The 20,073-nt window shown below is 40.5% G+C and overlaps 1 protein-coding gene across 7 annotated transcripts in view; it reads left to right on the forward strand.

Moving 5' to 3' along the window:
- The first annotated feature begins 525 nt into the window (after positions 1-525).
- The window catches only part of GTDC1 (glycosyltransferase like domain containing 1), a 183,512-nt gene continuing 163,964 nt past the window's right edge, over positions 526-20,073 (forward strand). For 4 of the 7 annotated variants that reach the window (XR_004549561.1, XM_034061919.1, XM_034061923.1 and 1 more), the window contains exons 1-2: positions 526-586; positions 10,045-10,165. The gene's annotated coding sequence lies outside the window, so the exon portion shown is untranslated. Of the gene's footprint in view, positions 607-10,044; positions 10,166-20,073 lie in introns of all 7 variants that reach the window. The other 3 variants (XM_034061920.1, XM_034061921.1, XM_034061922.1) reach the window with 3 other exon arrangements.

Consider the following 20,073-nt stretch of genomic DNA (forward strand, 5'->3'; position numbering starts at 1 on the left):
AGTCACACCTGTCTGGCCTTTCCCAGGAGTTCCACCACCTGAAAAGGCTTGATTTAATGGGGGAAAAAAGCTCACACACCTCCTACTCATACAGAACTGATAACAGCCCTGATTTTTCCTCCTTTCACCTGCCTCTTTCTGAAAACCATCCTTAGTTTTATTTTTCTTTATTCCACCTGCTGTATAGTTTTGTTCCTTCTACCCATTCCTTCTCCCAAAACTCTTCTGAATGGCCTCGGTGCTTGTCATGCAGATGTCACAGCATCACGATAAATGGTTTGTTTTCCTTTCCATTCCCCGGCCCAGCAGCTGAGCCCCGGCCGGCGGGGAGGTCCATCCGCGCTCGCCCGGTGCCGAGGAGCTGCCCCCATGGAGCGAGGTCCCCGGCGGACCCGAACACCTCTCCCCGCGGTAGGCGCCCGGCTCGAGGGTGAGCAGCACGCAGCGGGGCCCGGCCCGGGGCGGCGGAAGGAGGGGGCCCGGCTGGCGGAGGGGGGAGGCTGGCTCTGCGGCGCGCCGAGCAGAGGGAGGGGCCGGGACGCCGGCGCGTCGGTGCCGACGGTCTCCAGGCGGGAGCGAAGAGGAGGTGAGCTCCCTCTGGGTGGGGTAAGGAGCAGGGCCGCCCGCGCCAGGCAAGAGGGAGGGAAGGGGTCAGCGCGGAGCGGCGGGGCGGGCGTTCGGCCCGGGGCCAGCGAGGAGGAAGGGGGAGAGGGCCAGAGGCGGCCGGCAGTCCGCGGAAGGAGCGGAGGGGGGGCTCAGCCCTCCGAGCCCCGCTCCGCTCGGCGCGGGGGGAAGGCCAGGGGAGTCGGCTCGCCGCCGCCGCCGGACGCGGAGATGGGCGCTCTGCCTGACGTGGCTCCCCGGCACCTGCGGCGCGGGAGGCGCTGTCGGGGACAGCCGTCACCCCAGCCCTCCCTAAAATGGCCCCGCGGCCCTGCCGGCGGCGGCCGGCAGGGGGGTGAGGGGGAGTCTCGCGGCCTTGGCGATGGTGTCCGGAGGCGGGGAGCCGCTGGCGCCCCGCGGAAAGGCATCATTCCCTGGGGAGCGACTGCTATGGGGTAGCGGCCGCTGCCGGCACGGGGTGCCGGCTCCCCAGCGGTCCTCACAAGGCAGCCACACTTCGGCCCCTCGGGGCCGCTGCTGGGGCCAGGAGGGCGGGCATGACCTGTCGGCACCCTCCGGCCTCTTACCCTAGTCTCTTCCCGGGTAGCCTCCAGAAAGACGCGGGGCTGCAGGGCTTAGGCGCAGCCGGGAAAGGGAGTGCGGCCTGGCAGGGCCCGGCTCCCTTGGGCCTGGCTCTTACCAGGTGGCTGTGGAGGAGCCGGCGCTGGGACTTGCCCTGCCGGCCAGGCCTCAGTCGGGCATGGCCCCGCCTCAGCCTCCCGAGTACCTGAGTGTTTAAAATGAGTGTGTGGGGGTTATTTTCTAAATACACTCTTACTATTTTTAAATATAAACTGTACGAGGCAGGGACCGCTTTTCCGAGTCAGTTACGAAGTGAATTGCAAAATCTGAACGCAGTTGCATTCGAAGTGTCACTGTGGCACAATTGAAACGTTAATATGTATAAATAGGTATGCTGATAGAATTGTCAAGAAAATTGAGACCTTTGTAGTGGCATAGTGTCATGATTTATAGAACATGGAAAACAAAATCATAACCCCCCCCTTCATTTTTGCAAAATACATAGATTTGGGGATTTTGTTATTATTTTAACCTAAAAATACCCTGTGACATAACACTTCATAACAGAGGAGCTGCTTAAATATACTTTGCAAAGGAATCCTAACTTTAGGAAAGTGTGTCTCGGGTGAATGAGACTTGGCATGTCTGCACAAATCTTTTAACACATGGCTGTGATACTGGAGTAGCAGACTGGCGGAAAAAAACCATTGGAGGTGCAAATGCATGCACTTTTTTTAAGAAGCGGGGGAAAGAGTTTGACGCTTACTTTATGGTAGGATTTTCTGGTTGACAAGAAGTGGGAGTGCATTACCATGGTTCAGAGTTTAGACCATTAGTCAGGTCAAGATAAGTAGTGATTTCAGTGTGGTTTATAACAATGGTTTGATGTAACTGAATAGTTATTATATTGGACTCTATTAACCTGGTTAACCTTAAATCTTGACCATGACAGAGTTTTATTGTAAAGAACCTCCATACAAAGTACAATATTGAATTTTAATTGGAGCTTTCACAACCTAATGTAGAGTGTATTCTTTATTCTTTTTTTTTTCTTTTTCCTTACTAGAAGGCCAGGCATAGTAGAATTGAAAGAATACTTTCTGACATAAGCTTAAATGCTCTGAATCCAGATTTCATGAAACAGTTAAGGGCAGGATTTTTTCAAATAGTGTGGGTTTGTTTTTTTTTTTTTTAATCTATATGTCTACCACATATAAAGAGGTGAGCATTATTCTCAATATTGCAATACCTTGGTATTTACAAACTCTGTGAGCAATTTCCCAATATAGTAAGTGGTTGGCCAATCAACAGTGATGGTAGAACCTGAGAAACAAACTCGCTGTCCAGCTTAAGGCATTGATACTTTACAAATACAGCACAAAGTTCCTCTGTCCACTGATGAAACAGTTTGAATTCTCATGCAGTAGTATTGTCACAACTACCATCAGTTACTGTGCTGGGAATAGTTCAGTAAAACTTTGTGAAGGCAAGAACAGCACATAGTGGACTGGTCTTGTTTAGCCTGAATGAGAAAGGGTGTTTGGCATGAGGCACTGATATGATACCAGCAAACATGTCCTGAATTTCAGTCTTCTGGGATTTGCCATGAGTTAACATACCTCTTAATACTTGTTGATTTCTCTCCTGTGTAAGGTTCAGTGCCATACATGACTGGTACTGTTGCAAAAGTCATGCTTATAGCTTGTGAAGTGCCTGTGTTACAGCTGAAACATGTCACTTTTGCTGCTAAGTCACTTAGACCCTAATGTAAAAGTTATACAGCTTCCTTAATGTTGTTTTAAAACTAAAATATAGACATATTTTAAAGACCTGTTTGGCTGGAGGCCTGTTTTAGAGTGGCCAGTAAAAGTAATAAACTATCCTCAAAGATTTCTGCTCAATAAAATTTGAGAATATGAAAACAAAAAGTTCCTGGTTTAGCTTTTTAGTAATGTTTTCTACATCCTATGACTGTGGCATTTGACACTGTGTGTAGCTCAAAAAGGAGCTACATGCTTTGAGCATTTTAGGCCTCTGACCCAGTCCACAGCATTGACTTGTGTTATTTTCTGTTTTGATCAGAGCAGTGGAAGTTTACAGTCTCTGACCGATACCCTGCACTGGTGAAAATTTGTGGAGAGACGTTTTTATCGGCAAAACAGCACTTTACTGGTGTACTTTATTTTGCTTGGAGTTCTTGGAGTAAACTGCTTGGACAAAACCTGAATGGCAGCCATAAGGTGTGATCACCATATCCTGATGTGGAGAAGGCCAGTAGTTTTAGAAGCATTTGCTGTAATAAGATTCCTTACTGTTTGTGTGGCCAGCTGGAATCCAACTTAAAGAAATGTTTTATTTATATATATATATATATACACACACATATATACACTTATATATTTATACTGCATTTATGGCTTCACAAAAATATGTGTTTACAGTACAGTCTTACATTGTTCAGACTGGGAGAGCCATTGAGGGAAGGCATTTCTCCTGCAGCTGTTGATAAGTAGATCCTTTGTGTGAAATGTTCTCTTGTATTACCTGTTTTGGTTGCAAAGGGGAAGTCTTGGCCAAAGACTTAAGATCTTACCTGGTTACATAATTTGAATTAAAGAACTGCTGTTTCTGTATAAATTGGGTCCTAAAATGTATGCTCAGAGGAAACATATAAGCATATATATGTTCCTGTGTAAACAGAGTTGTATTCTGTTGTAAGGAAATACACTAAGAATATATTTTAAGTTTCAATTTTTAATTATGTTGGTATAAATAATGGTACTGCTCTGTTTGAGGGCTTCTGTGAACTGCTGCTTGAGACATAAGCTATTGTGTAGTGGCAGTAGTAACAAAACCAAAGCAAATTATTGGCTGAGGAGCTGAACAGGGTGAGTATCTCATTGCCTGTGACTAGTTGTATGAGAACCTACTGAAATATATACACAAGACCGTTAGGAACCCACATAGCAGCCATTTTGGAAATACCTTGACTACCACGTTGTTGGGCTTTTTTTTTTTTTTTTTTTTTTCTTTCTATTTTTATGTGAGAAGCGTTCACCAAGTTTGTAAAGCAGGAAAATCATCTTGATCTTTGGTGGCAGAATTGTTAACGAGGAGCTCTAGCGAGCCTGCTTTCCTCTGCCCACAGCCATCAGTAAGTGGTGCAGTTAGCAGTGGTGAAGCAGTGCCTTGGTGCTGTAAGGACAAACATCCCAGTGTGAATTTCACTTCTGAATAGATATATATCAAAGTATGTCTTAAGCATACACCTTAGCTCGCCATATTGCTGCACATCAGATGTGAAAGTAAAAATAAATGTGTGAAGCACCAGGCAGAGAGTATGAAATCTAAATCTGAAAACCATGTCTCCAAACAGTCTATTATCCTAAATTCTGGACCCCATGTATATATGGGAGCATACATATATGTTTTATTTTTGATCCACAGTATTTCCTGTAGGCAAGAAATCAAAGATCTTTTCAAGTTATAAATGACAATAAGTAGGGAAGCCAGTACTTCAGATTGCTGGTATTTTGGGTATGAGTAGCTCTTTGATGTCCAAATGAGAGTGGGAGGAATGTCTAAAATGAACAATGAATTATGTAAAATTATTGATGAAATGCAGAACTTGGAGGAGAACAGGCAAGGCCAGGCACTGAGTCTGTTTGGCTTTTTTTTTTTCCCTGAATAATTACTTGTTAGGTTTAAGACACAGAAAGAGCACAAACAGTTGAGACAGATAAATCCTGAAGCAAGTTAGTGCTGTATAAGCAACTTTGATTTAGATATTTGTGTGTGTATAGGTTTACATACAGTCAAACATGTGCAAAATTTAATAAATGTGATTAGCAGGAGTTTTCTCATTGGCAGTTAATATGGAACTGGATTTAGTATCTTCAAACCTTAATTTTGCTGAATTGTAGTTTCGCTGAACAGTTACTAAAAATTGTTAGAAGAAAAAAGTTAAATCGCCAAAAAGGAAAGAGAAATTTAATCGGTTTTGCATCTGGAATCATCTTTATTTATTTTGTCTGTCCAACAATGCAACCAGTGTACCTTCACATGCTGTTTTTGAGTTTTGTTCCAAGATTTTATGCAGTTCGGTGGCATGTTTGTGCGACAGGTTGTCTGTGTTAGTGTGTGCAAGTTTGTTATTGCCATAGATACTGTGGGAATGTTTTCTTCTTAGAGGTACAGCAGTGGTCCTTAAAAAGGTTACTGTGGCCATGCATCTGGCAACAGAAAATTTGTGATGGTTGTGCCCTTCATGAATAAAATACTTTCCAGAGTGCAAGGTTTCTTTCATAGGCCTTATTAGAAGCTGTGGTTGAGGGGGGAAAAATCCATGCCACTTAACTTCACGCCTGAGTAGTTGGATTCAGATTTAATATGATGCAGTCTTTTATTCCTTCAGTGGGATGGAAGATTTACTGAATTGATGTTCCATGATGGGCATTACTCACTCTAGCAGAATTTAGTGGCCAGCTGCTTTGAAATGGAGGATGAAGACCTCACTGTTGGCATTTGGTATTTTTCTCAACCTGAAAAGGCAAAGAAAAGCTTCTCCTTCAGAGATCTGAGATTTTTTGGTTCATCCTCCTAGAGACTAATAAAATGTATGTACTGGAAGCAGAACTGCAGTAAAGCCATTGCGTAGAAGAACTTCCTGAATGTCACAAAGCATTGTATGTACATGCAAGAGTACATGTTTGGGAATGCTGAAAACTCAGAATGGAGTGATTAGCTAAAGCAGTGATGGTATGGGTCTGTAGTGGCAGAACATTTGGGAGAAAAAACAGTGGAATAGTTCTGCTTCTAGGACCAGCTCTTGGAAGAATATCTCCTTTTTCCTGTTCTTTTTCAATCACATTGATTTGAAGAAGGTGGGAAAGCCTCAAGAGTTGAGCATAAAGGATATTATGAAGCACTTGACAATGGAGATCTTGTTTTCAATGGAGATTCTGTTTTCATAGTGGTTTATTTACCAGGTGGCACCTTTGTAAATAAAACAGGAATAAAGTTCATATTGCTTTGTGAAAATAAGGTGGCTTTTGTAAGTATCTTGCCTGGTGCATGTAATTAAACAAGGGTTTTCTCAGAAGCACCATCATTTAATAATTTAAAAATCTTGATTGAACTACATATCCTCATTTCATCTGATCCTCAGTGTCATATTTCCTATATATCTTTCTGCTTTGATACTTTCTTTACATACAATTTTTCCAGAAAACAAAAATTCAACAAGTAATTGAACATATTGCATCTTAGGTATTCTGTTTCTTTTCAAGGTTTACACAAAGAATATGTTGTAAGATGACTTTGCAGAATAAGTAATCCAGCAGTTTTCTGTGGAATTCTGTGGTTTGTGATTTCCCAGGTGAAAATTTTGCCACTTACCTTGTCTGTCTGCAGGATTGCAGTTTGATGCAGTAAATTTCTGAGTATAAGTCTGTGTGTGGTTTGAGATAAACTGAAGTTCTCCAGATAAACAGTAACATCTTCTTCTTGGCTTCACAGAATAGTTTCTTGTCCTAGTCTTGCTTTAAGAAAGCTTTAACAGAAAATACGCTTTTGTTATCATTAAGTCAGTTTTCTTTTTTCTTGTGATTTAAATGTAAAGACAGATTTATGAAAGTGACCATAGGGATGGTGCTGGCCTGTATAGTAATTATTTCTGGCAAGGCATAAGAAGTTGGTCATTCTTGGGCCTAAAATCATCAAGGCATGTGACATGAATGCTCTTCCATGCTTCTTGTCAGACCAGGGTCCTTAAGGACCACAGGACATTGCTAAAGCAGAAAGCTGCTTTGCATGCTCCTCTTTATCAATGTTTTGTGATTAAGCTTTTAAAAGTCACAACCCCCAACATGCAACTGCAGTTTCATGGTAGTTGTGACATTATTTTGCTATCCATGCTGTGAATTTCATTCTGTAGTAAAATTAATATTATATTGGCCTTTTAAGTTGGTTGTCAGTGGAGAATAGGGGAGCTACACTTACAGCATCTGTATGCAATCTTAGCGACAAGTAGAACCCTCTGGAAAGCTGTTACTGTTGGGGCAGAACTAATCATTCCATGTGAAATTATGTAAGGAGAATTAGCTCTGACTCTACCTCATTTCCTTTCATACTGCTGTGAAAATAAGCTTAGAAACGTCAAACCTTCCCTCCTCATTTCTCCAAGTACTTTATTAAATACTTCTTTTTTATTAAAGCTTATTTATTGCAGGTGCTAGAAACAAAAATAACTAGCTGTATTTCTAGGTACTAATGGGATGTGCATCCTTGCCCAATTTGGCAGTTTTGATTTCCTTCTCAGGACTGGATTCCTGGGATTGGTTGCTGTGCCTTCTCTGTACTTTGACTTTATTTCCCCGGTGGATCATTTGGAGTACTTCATATTTAAGGTAGAATGCTTGATGTGATAGAAAATTGTCAATCACAGACTGCCTTGGCTATTTAGAAAAAAGAGATATCAAAAGCCTGTGTGGAGCTCTAAGGAGCAGTCAGGTCACCTGCTGATTTGCCTGGCAGGAGCCTAAACTCGTACAGCCTTTAGGTTTAGAAAAGAAAAGGCAGATCTCTGGAGGTCATTTGCTCTACAATAAGACCCTGTTATGTGCGTGAGCGTACAGTGTTCATTGTAAAGCCAGATAGATGTGTACAGATGGTTTCTCACATGTTCATCTTCCAAGTCTTAAAAACAATTAGTGATAATTTCTGTAACCCCTCCATAACCTAACTTATTTAAGTATCCCAAGAGGGTTGCATGTTTCCTTTAATACTGTTTTTTTTTCCTAACCCTTTGCAGCAGTGGGACATGATAGTCACTTCTGTAACTGCTGTTAACCTATTTTGAAGCCTTAAAGCCTGTGACCTCTTTCTTTATTAATTTTTTCTTTGGTTGGTTATTTTTTTTCTCACTACTTAGCAGCGCCATTTTCCTTTAACTTTCCCTGATTGCTTAGTTTTTTTTTCTGAGTGTTTCTCTGTTTCCTACATCTATGTATCCAGGCCTGAACATAATACACATTCTTGGTCAGTCAGTATCAGTGAGGAATAGAGTATATATAACCATTTTTTGCGTATGATGCTTCTGTTAATAAATCTTTCACTTTTTGCAGTCAATTCAGTATTAATAGCCCAATTTCAGTTTTGCTGTTAATCCCTTCATCCTACTTTTTTAAATTCTAACTCTGCTTCCCGGAATGCTTGCAGCCCTTCCCAGGTAACCACAAAATTTTGCAATTACATTGTTCATCATCCAAGTAATAAATGAAAACATTAATCCTATACTGAAACTGCTGTCTGCATTATTATCTGTGGGCCAAGAGGAAGAAGCTTATTATAGTTGGAGTCCTGCAACCAGTACCTTGCTGCAGACCTGACCTTTGGAGATGAAGTCACAGAATGGTGTGGGTGTGCTTTGACCCCTTCATTACCTTTTGGGCTGTTTTCTGGTTTTGGTTTCTTATGTTCATGTCTGTCCCGTACTGGGGAACCTGGAACTGGACGAATGAAGTTGGAGGTCTTGTAACTACAGGTGTTTAGAGAGCAAATCTTCAGTGAGATGAAACAAATTTGGAGAATGTTTGCATAGATCTGCACACATGGATTGATGTTGGCTTGGTTCCTGGGAGTGGTGTGTAAAAATCACCTGTAATTAATTGGATGAAGATATGTTCGTGCTTCCATTTCTGAGTAAATTTAGATGCACCCGTGTACAAATGGTCATTTTTCATGGCTGCTAGATAACACTTTTAAGAAAAATAAATTTTTGATCAAGCAGATACCAGTATTTGAAGTAAGTGTTATTTTGTGAATTGTGTAGACAGTAGGAGAAAGGGAAGAAAGAGGGTATCTCTACTTCAGACCTTTTTCTTTCATGCTGTTTGCTTGGAATGTAGTCTGAATTGTTTTTCTTTTATGTTAGTGTTTTAGTATACCTGACATAATCAGAAACACTTTATCTTCTGCACTGGCATTTCCAAAAATGAAGCGACCAAGAGAAGCTGCTAGAGAGTTGGAAAGTTGCAAGGACCGTAGCTTACAGTTAAGGCAGATGTGATTGCAACATCTGTGCCTAGGAAAGCTTCAGTCTGATCCGCTTTCTGTCTTCAGGATTTCTGGGATTCCAGAAGTGGTGCAGATAAGGCATGTCCTTTGAGGTTTTAAAATGCTTCTGCTTAGATTGTAAGGCTCTTCCTTATTAGACCCACAGGAAGCACATCTCCTGTAGTGCAGCCAAATTGGTATTATTAAATACTTCTTCTCAGACTCTCCCATGGTAACTCTTCTCTGTGGTGACGTTATTTGGGTGGTTGCCTCTGTGTATTGACTAGCTGAGTATGTGGCCTCAAGGTGTAACTGCATGGTAATTTCTGACTTGCGAGCTGTGATAGAATCCAAAGAGTTCATAGAGGACTTTTCACTTTTTCCTTTAAATTGGACTCTTCAGTGCTAAAACTTGGAACTTCTAAGTTAGAATCCGCATTAGAACACAATGAGGAATAATAGGAAGAAAAATCCCAAAGCCTGCATCAGACAAAATTTGTTTTCTTTATTGATTCTCCCCTTTGCTAACTATGTTTTTGCAAAATGAGTCTTTGCCCATTCTCAGTGCAGCAGCTGTGTTGGTTTCTGGGTAGCATAAAATTCTGCATATTCATTCCTGGGTTATTAAGAAAACTGTGCCCTTTTTCATCATCTTTGACCAGCAGCTGTGTGTCTACCTTCTGATCTCAAGACTCTTCTGCATAGGTTTGGGTTCCCTGCTTGCTGTGCCTCGCTTCTGCTGTTGTATCCTGCTCTTGGAAGCTGTGCCTGGTGAGATGTGCTTGCTTTTCTTTTACCTTTCAGGTGAACTCCTCTGGTCCGCTGTGCAGCCTGTGGGAAGATGCAAGCCGTTGGCCTTCCTTTGCTTCAGCTATAAACTTTTTGAAAGGACTTCACTTAGCACAGTGCCCAGGGAGCAAAGCAGGTATGCTCTGTGGGAGTGCAACACAAAACAGAAATTGAAAGATTTATTGCTGTAAGTTCAGGAATATGTTCTGCAAAAGAAACAGCCTGTGAGTAATATATTAAAAGAGGGACTGGATGAAACATGAAGACAACCTCTAAATGAAAAAAGCAGGTGGTTTGCATTATTTCCTTCATGCTTAGTTTTTATGTTGGTGTCATCATAACAATGCATGACAAATGAATATGTTTTACTCTCAGTGATAATTAAAATTCGATTACCTGAATATTTATGTTGTTCAGTACTTAGAAATATTTGGTGAGTTTTATACTTCACTGGAATCATAGAGTAATATTGGAAGTTGAACAGTGTATCTCATTGCAGTCTATCCTAAAATAATTTCTTAATCATTTGGAAGCATTAGTATTACATTAAAAAATGTAAACTTTGAAAATGTAGTTAGTAAATTCTGTGCAAGAAGTGGACTCTGTTCTGTTTTCTAGCATTAATTATGAAAGTTTGAAATTTCTCAGCTTCATGTAAAGGTAGGGCTTTTTTATTTGTATGTAGCCATTGAAATAAATTAGCAGTACAAGAAAACATTCTGCTCAGAAATGAGGGATGCCTGGAGTTGGCTCTACTAACTGAGACAGTTTAATTCATCCATCATCAGGGATGATGTTTCCTAGCAACACAGAGTATTTTCAGCTGGGGTGCTTTCACAAACTTTCACATTTTTCTTCAAACGCAGCCTTGGTAGTGTTTTATATGACCTGACGTTTGTCCATCTGTCCTGAAGCTCCCAATACTTTTCCATTCCTTCCAATGACCAAATGAGCTGATACACATTTTTTTTCAGCTTAATAATATGTAACTTGACTTAAAGAACCATTTCGCATGTCAAATTTTTCAAAGGTTTCTGGGAAATTATTTGTTGCTCTGGATAGCAAAGGTAAAAGTTATTAAAAAATGTGTTATAGTTTCATAATAAAACAGATAAGAAAAATATTGGCTTGGGAGCTAACTAAATGCTTTCTGATAGCCATAGCCTCGGGGAGGATACTTGAATCATTTGTAATAAAGCGATATCTTTGATATTGTCTGGTGAATTGACTAGTATTCTGTTTAGATCATAATATATGGAAAACCTGCCTTGATACACAATGTTACATTATCAAATTGTTTGGATGTAAGAATTGTCTTTATGTATGGTTAGGATTTTCAGTGTTTATTCTTTTAATGTGCTCTATGAAATCAGAAAAAGCTGTTGATATATTAAGACTCTACCTTTATCTCTTGCTTTCCATTTTTTTAACATGTGAAACTGATTTGATCAGTGCAGTTACAGCTCAGAGTTGCGGAGTAGATCTGGCTTAATAAACCCCTTCAGGTATATAACAAGTGTTACTCAGTACTGAGAGCAAGCATCTTTCAAATACAGTGTATTATTTTGCTTTGACAAATAATACATGTTTTTACTTTTTGGTATACTGGTATGAAAAGTTTCATAATTTTGCATGTGAATGGTAACTAAGTCCCTGCTTATTTCTTGCTTTGAGAGGAGTTTACTGGTTACAGGATGAAGGCAGCATGTAGTGGTAAGTGCTTTAAAATTGTCGTGATGAGTTAATGATTTCTTAGCTTATTTTACAAAGAAGGTGTACAGAAACCATTTTAAATAGTGGGAAAACAAATTACAGAAATACTTGTTTGATTCTTTTTCATAGTTAAGACCCCACCCCCCATGTTGCAGCTGATACCATCCTAACTTTATTTTACCAAGTTCTCATAGAATCAGAGAATGGGTAGGGTTGGAAAGGACCTTAAGATCATCTAGTTCCAACCCCCCTGCCATGGGCAGGGACATCTCACAGTAAACCATGTCACCCAAGGCTCTGTCCAACCTGGCCTTGAACACTGCCAGGGATGGCGCATTCACAACTTCCCTGAATAACCCGTTCCAGTGCCTCACCACCCTTACAGTAAAGAATTTCTTCCTTATATCCAGTCTAAACTTCCCCTGTTTAAGTTTCAACCCGTCACCCCTTGTGCTGTCACTGCGTTCCCTGATGAAGAGTCCCTCCCCAGCATCCCTAAAGGCCCCCTTCAGATACTGGAAGGCTGCTATGAGGTCTCCACGCAGCCTCTCCAGGCTGAGCAGCCCCAACTTTCTCAGCCTGTCTTCATATGGGAGGTGCTCCAGTCCCCTGATCATCCTCGTGGCCCTCCTCTGGACTTGTTCCAACAGTTCCATATCTTTTTTTTTTTATGTTGAGGACACCAGAACTGCGCACAATACTCGCGTGAGGTCTCACAAGAGCACAGAGAAAAGATGGGATCACCTCCTTTGACCTGCTGGTCACGCTCCTTTTGATGCAGCCAGGATATGGTTGGCTTTCTGGGCTGTGAGCACACACTGAAGCCAGCTCATGTTAGGTTTCTTATCAACCAACACCCCCAAGTCCTTCTTCACAGGGCTGCTCTGTATCACTTCTCCACCTGATGTGTAGCTGTGCCTGGAATTGCCCCAACCCAGGTATAGGACCTTGTACTTGTCATGGTTGAGCTTCATAAGGTTGACATCAGCCCACCTCACAAGCGTGTCAGGGTCCCTCTGGATGAGACCCCTTCCCTCCAACATATCAACCGAACCACAGAGCTTGATGTTGTCAGCAAGCTTACTGAGAGAGGACTCAGTCCCACTGTCCATGTCAGCAATAGGGATTGAACAAGACCGGTTCCAACACCAGTCCCTGAGGGACACCACTCGTTACTGGTCTCCAGCTGGACATTGAGCCATTGACCACAACTCTCTGCTTGTTGCCATCTAGACAGTTCTTTATCCACTGAGTGGTCTGTCTATCAAATTGATGTCTCTCCATTTTAGAGACAAGGATGTCATGCAGGCCAGTGTTAAATGCTTTGCACAAGTCCAGGTAGACGATGTCAACTGCTTTGCCCCCATCCATCAATTCTGTAGCCCCATCATAGAAGGCCACCAGATTGGTCAGACAGGACTTCCCCCTAGTGAAGCCATGCTGGCTGCCACCAAGCACCTTGTTGTTTTTCATCTGCCTTAGCATGCTTTCCAGGAGAATCTGCTCCAAGATCCTGCCAGGCACAGAGGTGAGACTGACTGGTCTGTAGTTGCCTGGGTCTTCCATTTTCCCCTTCTCGAAAATGGGGGTTATATTTCTCTTTTCCCAGTCATTGGGAGCTTCACCTCACTGCCATAATTTTTCAAATATGATGGACCGTGTCTTAGCAATTTCATTTGCCAGCTTCTTCAGGACCCACGGATGGATTTAATCACATCCCATGGACTTGTGCACATTCAGGTTCCTAAGATGATCTCGAACCAGATCCTCTCCTACAGTGGGTCCAAGGTCTTTGTTGTCACAGTCCCTGCATCTGCCTTCCAAGACTTGGATGGTGTGGTCAAAGCATTTGCCAGTAAAGTCTTGGGCAAAGAAGTCATTAAGTACCTCACCCTTCTCCAAATCCAGGGTAGTCCTGATAGTTTCCAGAGAGGGCCCACGTTGTCCCTAGTCTGTCTTTTATCTTCAGTGTACCTACAGAATCCCTTCCTGTTATCTTTCAGATCCCTAGCCAAGTTTATTCTAACTGGGCCTTAAATTAATTAATTAATTAAATAAATAAATAAGGTAGGGACTTAGCTATCTTTAGTTATGATTCCATGTGCAAAGACTCATTCTGTTTAATGGAAAAAAACAAACAAGTGCCTGAGTTTAGACCAAATGCTGATTCAGGTCAGGAAAAATGGGATCCTTCCCATTGACTTAAAATGGGTATGTGAGGCTTTTTTTCTGGTGGCTAATATAAATAAAAGTGAATGGGCATTAGATTACACATTCATCATTCTGATTATTACTTGAACTGCTTAGCATGTGTAACCTGGTAAGCATTTGCCAGTATTGTATTTAACTGTACAGATGCTATTAGAACACTATATTACAAATTTTATTTAATTTATTGTGGTGGTCTAAAGCTCTACAACTGGAAGAGTTTGAGGCAGAAAGGTAAATGATCAGGAGCATGCACATTCTGCATGGGGAAAATGTGAAGTATCAGGTTTTTTTAGCATAGAATCATAGAATAATTAGGGTTGGAAAGGACCTTAAGATCATCTAGTTCCAATCCCCCTGGAGATCTAGTTACTCAGATATAAAGCATGCTTTTTACTGCAATAAGAATATGTTGAAAATTATACTTTAAAGTCAATATAAACTATTTACAGTGTAGTATATTAGATATGTAAATGCTTTCTTGTAGACAAAAGGATTCTGTCCATCCATTCATGTGACTTCAGAGCTTAAGAAAATTTTCTGTTTCTAGCCTTTTAATTGTTCTGTAATCTGTGGAGTACAAAAAATTAAATGTGTCCAATCTTTGAACGTTTGGTAATTTGATCATTCTCAGGGAGATGGTTTACAGTTTGGGTCTTGGATATTGGGCTGGGACTTTGGCATGTTGACAGATTTGTTTTTTTTAAAGGTTGAATGCTGTTAGAGCCTGTTGCCTCTGCTCACAAGATTTTCCCAGAGAAAGCCTCAGGAACATTTTATAGCATCGAAATATGAGACTGAGGCATTGTCTTTAAGTGTTTTTCAATAATTCTAAGATCCACTGAAGGGATATGTTCAGTCAGATGGGCAGGGGTCACTCCTCAGAACTAAAAGACTTAGAGAAACCTGATGATTTGAGGTGTGGAGTACATGCATGTGGAGGGAATGTTTGGATTGTGATATAAATGTAAATTTGTATGTGAATTTGGTTGGCAGGACAGTGATTCTGCCTGTATTATGACATTAATGTTACCTGCACTTGTGAGAGGAGCTGCAGGTCTCCCAGGGTTGCAAGTGAAGTACCCTGCCTGAAAGACTGATGTTGGGATATAGTCAAATATCTCTCTCTTTTTTTTTTTTTTTTTAATCAGTCTTTTACACATAAGTAGTCTTTTGAAGGCCTGGTAAGTGTGGTATTACTGTTTTTTTTCTTTCCATTTGTGTTTCAAATGAGAACAGTCATTATTAGTGGATTCTCATGGATCTTACACAGCCATTCCTTCTGCTTGCCATCCTCTGCTCTCCCTGCTTTTGCATTAGTCTGGGTTGTGACTTTGCACTTGATTTAAAGTCAGTAAAATCTCTATCAGAGCTTCTGTTAGTGTTGGAAGTCTGTAATCACTTAGGATATTTTTATGCCACAGGAGCTTAGGAAAACAGATTCTAAATGTGCCTGTGATTTTTTTGAGGGGGAAAAATCCACATATTTTCATTGTTAGTGGAAACTGTAGATGAGAAACTCAAAGAGGAACATTGAGGGGCAGCCTCCGTAGGTTGTCCACAGTGTATTTGGTCAAAAACTAAACAGCTTAAGGAATGTGACATGGTTCTTGATGCAGAAAAAAGCTTCTGTATGCCTAATACATTGGAAAACATTTGTTCAAGAGCACATCTTCCTTGTGCAGAATTTGCCCCTGTATTCTTATTAAGGTCAGTATCCACATAGGTTTATTTCATACATACTGAATGTGATGCCCAAGGTCAGTTTTGGCTTGTAAATGAACTTGAAAGAATGTTTTGTTCGATCATATTAGAAAGATCTGTGTAAGTTGTTTGCTTAGAAGCTTATGTATTCCTGCTCTTCCTGTAGTTGTCTTCAAACAAAAAGTAACATTTGTAAATGAAACATTGCGTCCTGCTTAACCAGTGAAGTTTGTGGAAATAATCCTTGCGTGTATACACGCATTCATTGGCTGATTCTCTTTTAAGTAAATTGGTATTAATTTTAAGATGAAAGTTTACTGTTCTGGGTATTTAGGCAGATTTTCCTGTTCTTTACTAAATCTTTGTGTAAAAAAATGTGTTGTCAATTTTGTGAGAGTAATAAATATGTTGTACTGTTAATTGTATCAGAGTGACTCTGTGAGTCAGGGAGGAATTATAAAAATTCTCTTTCATGAAAAGTAAATAAACTCAGGTTCTGGATCAAGTGGGCTAGTTCATGTGTTCCTGTAGTTCTTTGAACATTCTGGCTTTACTATTCACTACCATAAAGGTCTCTGCACTTGATCATGTGTTGGCATGTTCACCAAGAATCAGCATTCCTCTTCTGTATTATTTCTTGATAGCTTATTCATTAATCCTTCTAAAGTACTGGACTGCTTAATGGAGTCAGAATAAAAAGGATGCATTTTCAGAAATTCTTCAGTGTGTTATGTTTGCTTTCTGCATTTCTCTTAAGCATTAATCAATTAACTGATTTTGAGTCTAGTCACTTCTCGGGTTAGATCTCAGCGATACAAGGATGGCTAATGTACTCTGTAAATTATGTGTGAAAGGATTGGAGAAATACACAAGCTGATGCTGTGCAGAGCCAAGTTGGGTTTGGCCTGGCTTTGTTTTGGCTTGTGTATGCTACCTTGTGAATGCAGGGCAGTCTGGCAAGGCTAATGCCAAGCTGGAGCTAATTGGCTGTCCTGGGTCTAAACTGGTCCTGTAGAAAACTGCTGAGATACTTATTTTCTACCTGTATTTCTGCATCCATTTTGTTGCTTGAGTTGTCTTTTTCTGGAGCTATCTGTTCCTCCTGTTCCAGGTGATGAAGGGGTGACTTGGTCTCTTTTTGCTGCTCATGTTGTAGCACAGCTTTGCAACTCTAAGCCTCATTTGGTTAATACTACCATTTCAGGTTTTGCAAATGGAAAAGTCTTTAGCTCAGTGGCTTCCTGAAGCAACTGTTGTGAGGAGGTGATTGTTCTGGGGCTGGCTAGTACCCAAAGGGGCATCACAAGGAGTTGAATATCCAGCTAGTAGCAAACTCTGGCAGCTTCTGCCTGCCCCATTACCCAGCAGCCAGATTCTAGAATCTTAAAATGATTTGGGTTGGAATTGACCTTAAAGGCCCTGTAAAGATCTAGTTCCAACACCCCTGCCATGGACAGGGACACCTTCTATTAGACCAGGTTGCTCAAAGCCTTGTCCAACCTGGCCTTGAACACTGCCCAGGGATGAGGCAGCCACATCTTCTGTGGGCAGCCTGTGTCTGTGCTTCACTACCCTCACAGGGAAGAATTTCTTCATTGCACAGCAGCTTGTTTGTTTGGGGTAAAGGAGAAAGGAAGCAGCTTACTTGGGAAGCCGCTTTTCATCCTTAACATTTCTTTAAACATTTTAACTTAGTGGCTACTACTTTCAGATTTTTACATTCACGTCAGTTTTGCTGTCAGCTGTAACTTTCTACATGTCTTAATAAAAATGTGAGTGGAATGACTTTTCAGGTATTGCTTAGCTGTCCTGGAATGGAGGCTTTCTTAACTATGAGCTGGTAGTAGTGAGCCACAGGCCATCAAGTGTTGCAAGCTTACAGGACCAGAGAGTATTTCAACAAAAATTTATTTTGACTATGTTTAAGGATTCTGCCTAAAAAATAAAGCTTAAAGTTCATATTACTTAAATAGTGAAGAAAACCTAACTAGAGTTTCTTGTGTCATATTATTTCAAGATTAGATATACTACAGATATATTATGATAGGCAGTGTTTTTGGATTTAATTTATTATTTAGCTAAAGAAATTGGCTTATATATGTGAATAATGGAAACAGAGAGTAAGTCATGAGAAGTACAGATGCAGCTGCCTCTGCTCTTCTGGTAAAGAATCCTCAACCTCTGAAAACTCAGTCTTAGCAGATAGTAGATGTCAAAGATGGAAAGCTGGGGGTTATGTAGTTTCCACTTGGTTAAGATATTTCCCCAAAGTGCTTTTGCCCACCCTGAAATCACTAAATTGTGTATGTATCTTGACCCTAGCATTCATATATTAAGCAACCTGTAACTTCTGCTCAAGCTGTGAGTTTTACAGGGTTTCTAATGCTCCGTTTGAGGGCAAGGTTGCTGTTGCTTTTTTTCTTTAAATTTTATGAGCGTTTTATATAACGATGTTCCTGTAATGCTTTTGGCCATGAATCAGCAAAGCATTTATGTGCATGCTGTAATTGAAGTGTGGAGTTGTCTTGCTGTGCAAATGTTGAAATCAGTGAGACTATTAATTAAAATTAAGTATCTACATAAGTGCTCTTTCTAAAAATAAGTTGCTTCATAACAGCTTTGGGCCATATTTGGGGAAGAGAGGCTTGTTTTTTTCAAACTTTGAAAATAGGTACAGAATTCTCTGAATTGTATGATGATAAAAATGTAGCAGCAATACCAGAGGGCATAATGTTCATGGGATGGAGTGTGAATTTTCTGTTTCATAAGATGTCACCAAAGCCATTCTTTATTTATTTTTAAATAGGAAATAAAACTATTATGGTTTTCATATTGCACAGAGGGTGGTGTCACGAAAGCTTCAGGAAGTTACTCCTTAAGCCCCTGCAGAAGCACCCAACTTGTAGGAAACAGTTTACCATCTTGCTTACTGAGTGCCTTGTTTACAACTCCATTTTTCTTCGATCAAGTAAAACCTTGTATCAGTTAAAGTCAGTGCTTCTCAGTGTGAGACTTCTGGTTGTGTTGTGTGTAATTTATGTTTTCTATCTGTAGTTGAAGGCATTGAAAAGTATTTCCAGGAAGTACCGAGTTGTGTTTTCCTTTCTATATCAGACAATTTACTCTCCAAATTTACTGTAAAATTACCTTTACGAAATTATCTGGTTTATTAATTCTCATGGCATCTTGGTGAAATAGCATAGTTTTATAAGTCTGGCTCTTTACCAGACTCACTTTTATCATGCTAGCCTGTTACCTTTGGTTTGTTTATTTTTTTCATCTTCTTCTAAAACCAGACTCCTTTTATAAGCCTCAGTATTCCCCACCTGCAGCAAACCAACAGATTAACAGATGAGGGAGAAAATCACTGGAAACACAGGGAAGAGGCACGTTATTATTGTTTGAATTATCAAGTTGCTTGTACTGTCAAATTTCTGTTTTCGCCTCTGCAGTCTTTTCTTGCAACGCTGATTTTTTAAGATCGCACAGATGTGCCTTTTGCATGTATGTATATAAGCACTGACCACATTCTTATGCAGGAAATAAGAGACTTTAATGCATGTGATGTGAGCTGGGACAAAGCACTATTTGCCTGAGGTCATACAGATATTTTTTGAAGTCAGAAGCAGAATTGGAACGCAGGTGTTTTCTGAGCAGAAGATGATGCTTCTGAGGTGCTTCAGTGTGATGTGTTAATATCCCCAAGCTGTTGGTTTTTTACTGCTGCAGCTCTTGGTTTTTATCATTATCATTTATTCTTTCATTATTAGTAGAAACTGAGAATCATGCTTGCATGTTAACACAGTTCAGATTCTTGCTGAAAATCATGTGTTTGTTCCTAAAAATGGGGTTCGGAAGGTTCCTGTTTTAAGTCATTCATTAATATTGTGGGGGGGAGTTGCATTTGTTTAGTGCTGGTCTAAAACTTTTTGTAAAGCATTGTCACATGAACACAAAGCGAAATTTACATTGTTTGGGGAAAAATACCCATGTTGCCATCTTTACTGTGAACACAACAGTTGCTCTTTATTGCTTTTAAAATTTGATTTCATTGTGGTGTGGCAAGCTTTTCAATAAACATAGTTGTTTCATTTATATAACACTAGAATTATTGTTAATGCACAGTTTCATACTGCGAATTACGTATGTAATATTGTGTCCAGTGGGATCTTGTATCACAAAATTTGCATAGTTATAGTGCTGGTGACATCGTATCTCATACAAAGAACCTAGGGACCTGATACAATATCAGTAAAACTGTCTCATAGGTATGATTCAAACAGTTTTATTAGCAACATATGGGGTATGAAGGAGCCACAGAGGGTAGTTTTGAGTGTAAGGGTGCTGGCCTATCTTTTTCAGCCTGTAATTATATCAGGCCTCTTCTACGGCATTATTTGTTGCTGCTCTGGGATTGCT

Source organism: Melopsittacus undulatus, chromosome 4 (genome assembly GCF_012275295.1).
Source record: "Melopsittacus undulatus isolate bMelUnd1 chromosome 4, bMelUnd1.mat.Z, whole genome shotgun sequence".
Lineage (NCBI taxonomy): Eukaryota > Metazoa > Chordata > Aves > Psittaciformes > Psittaculidae > Melopsittacus > Melopsittacus undulatus.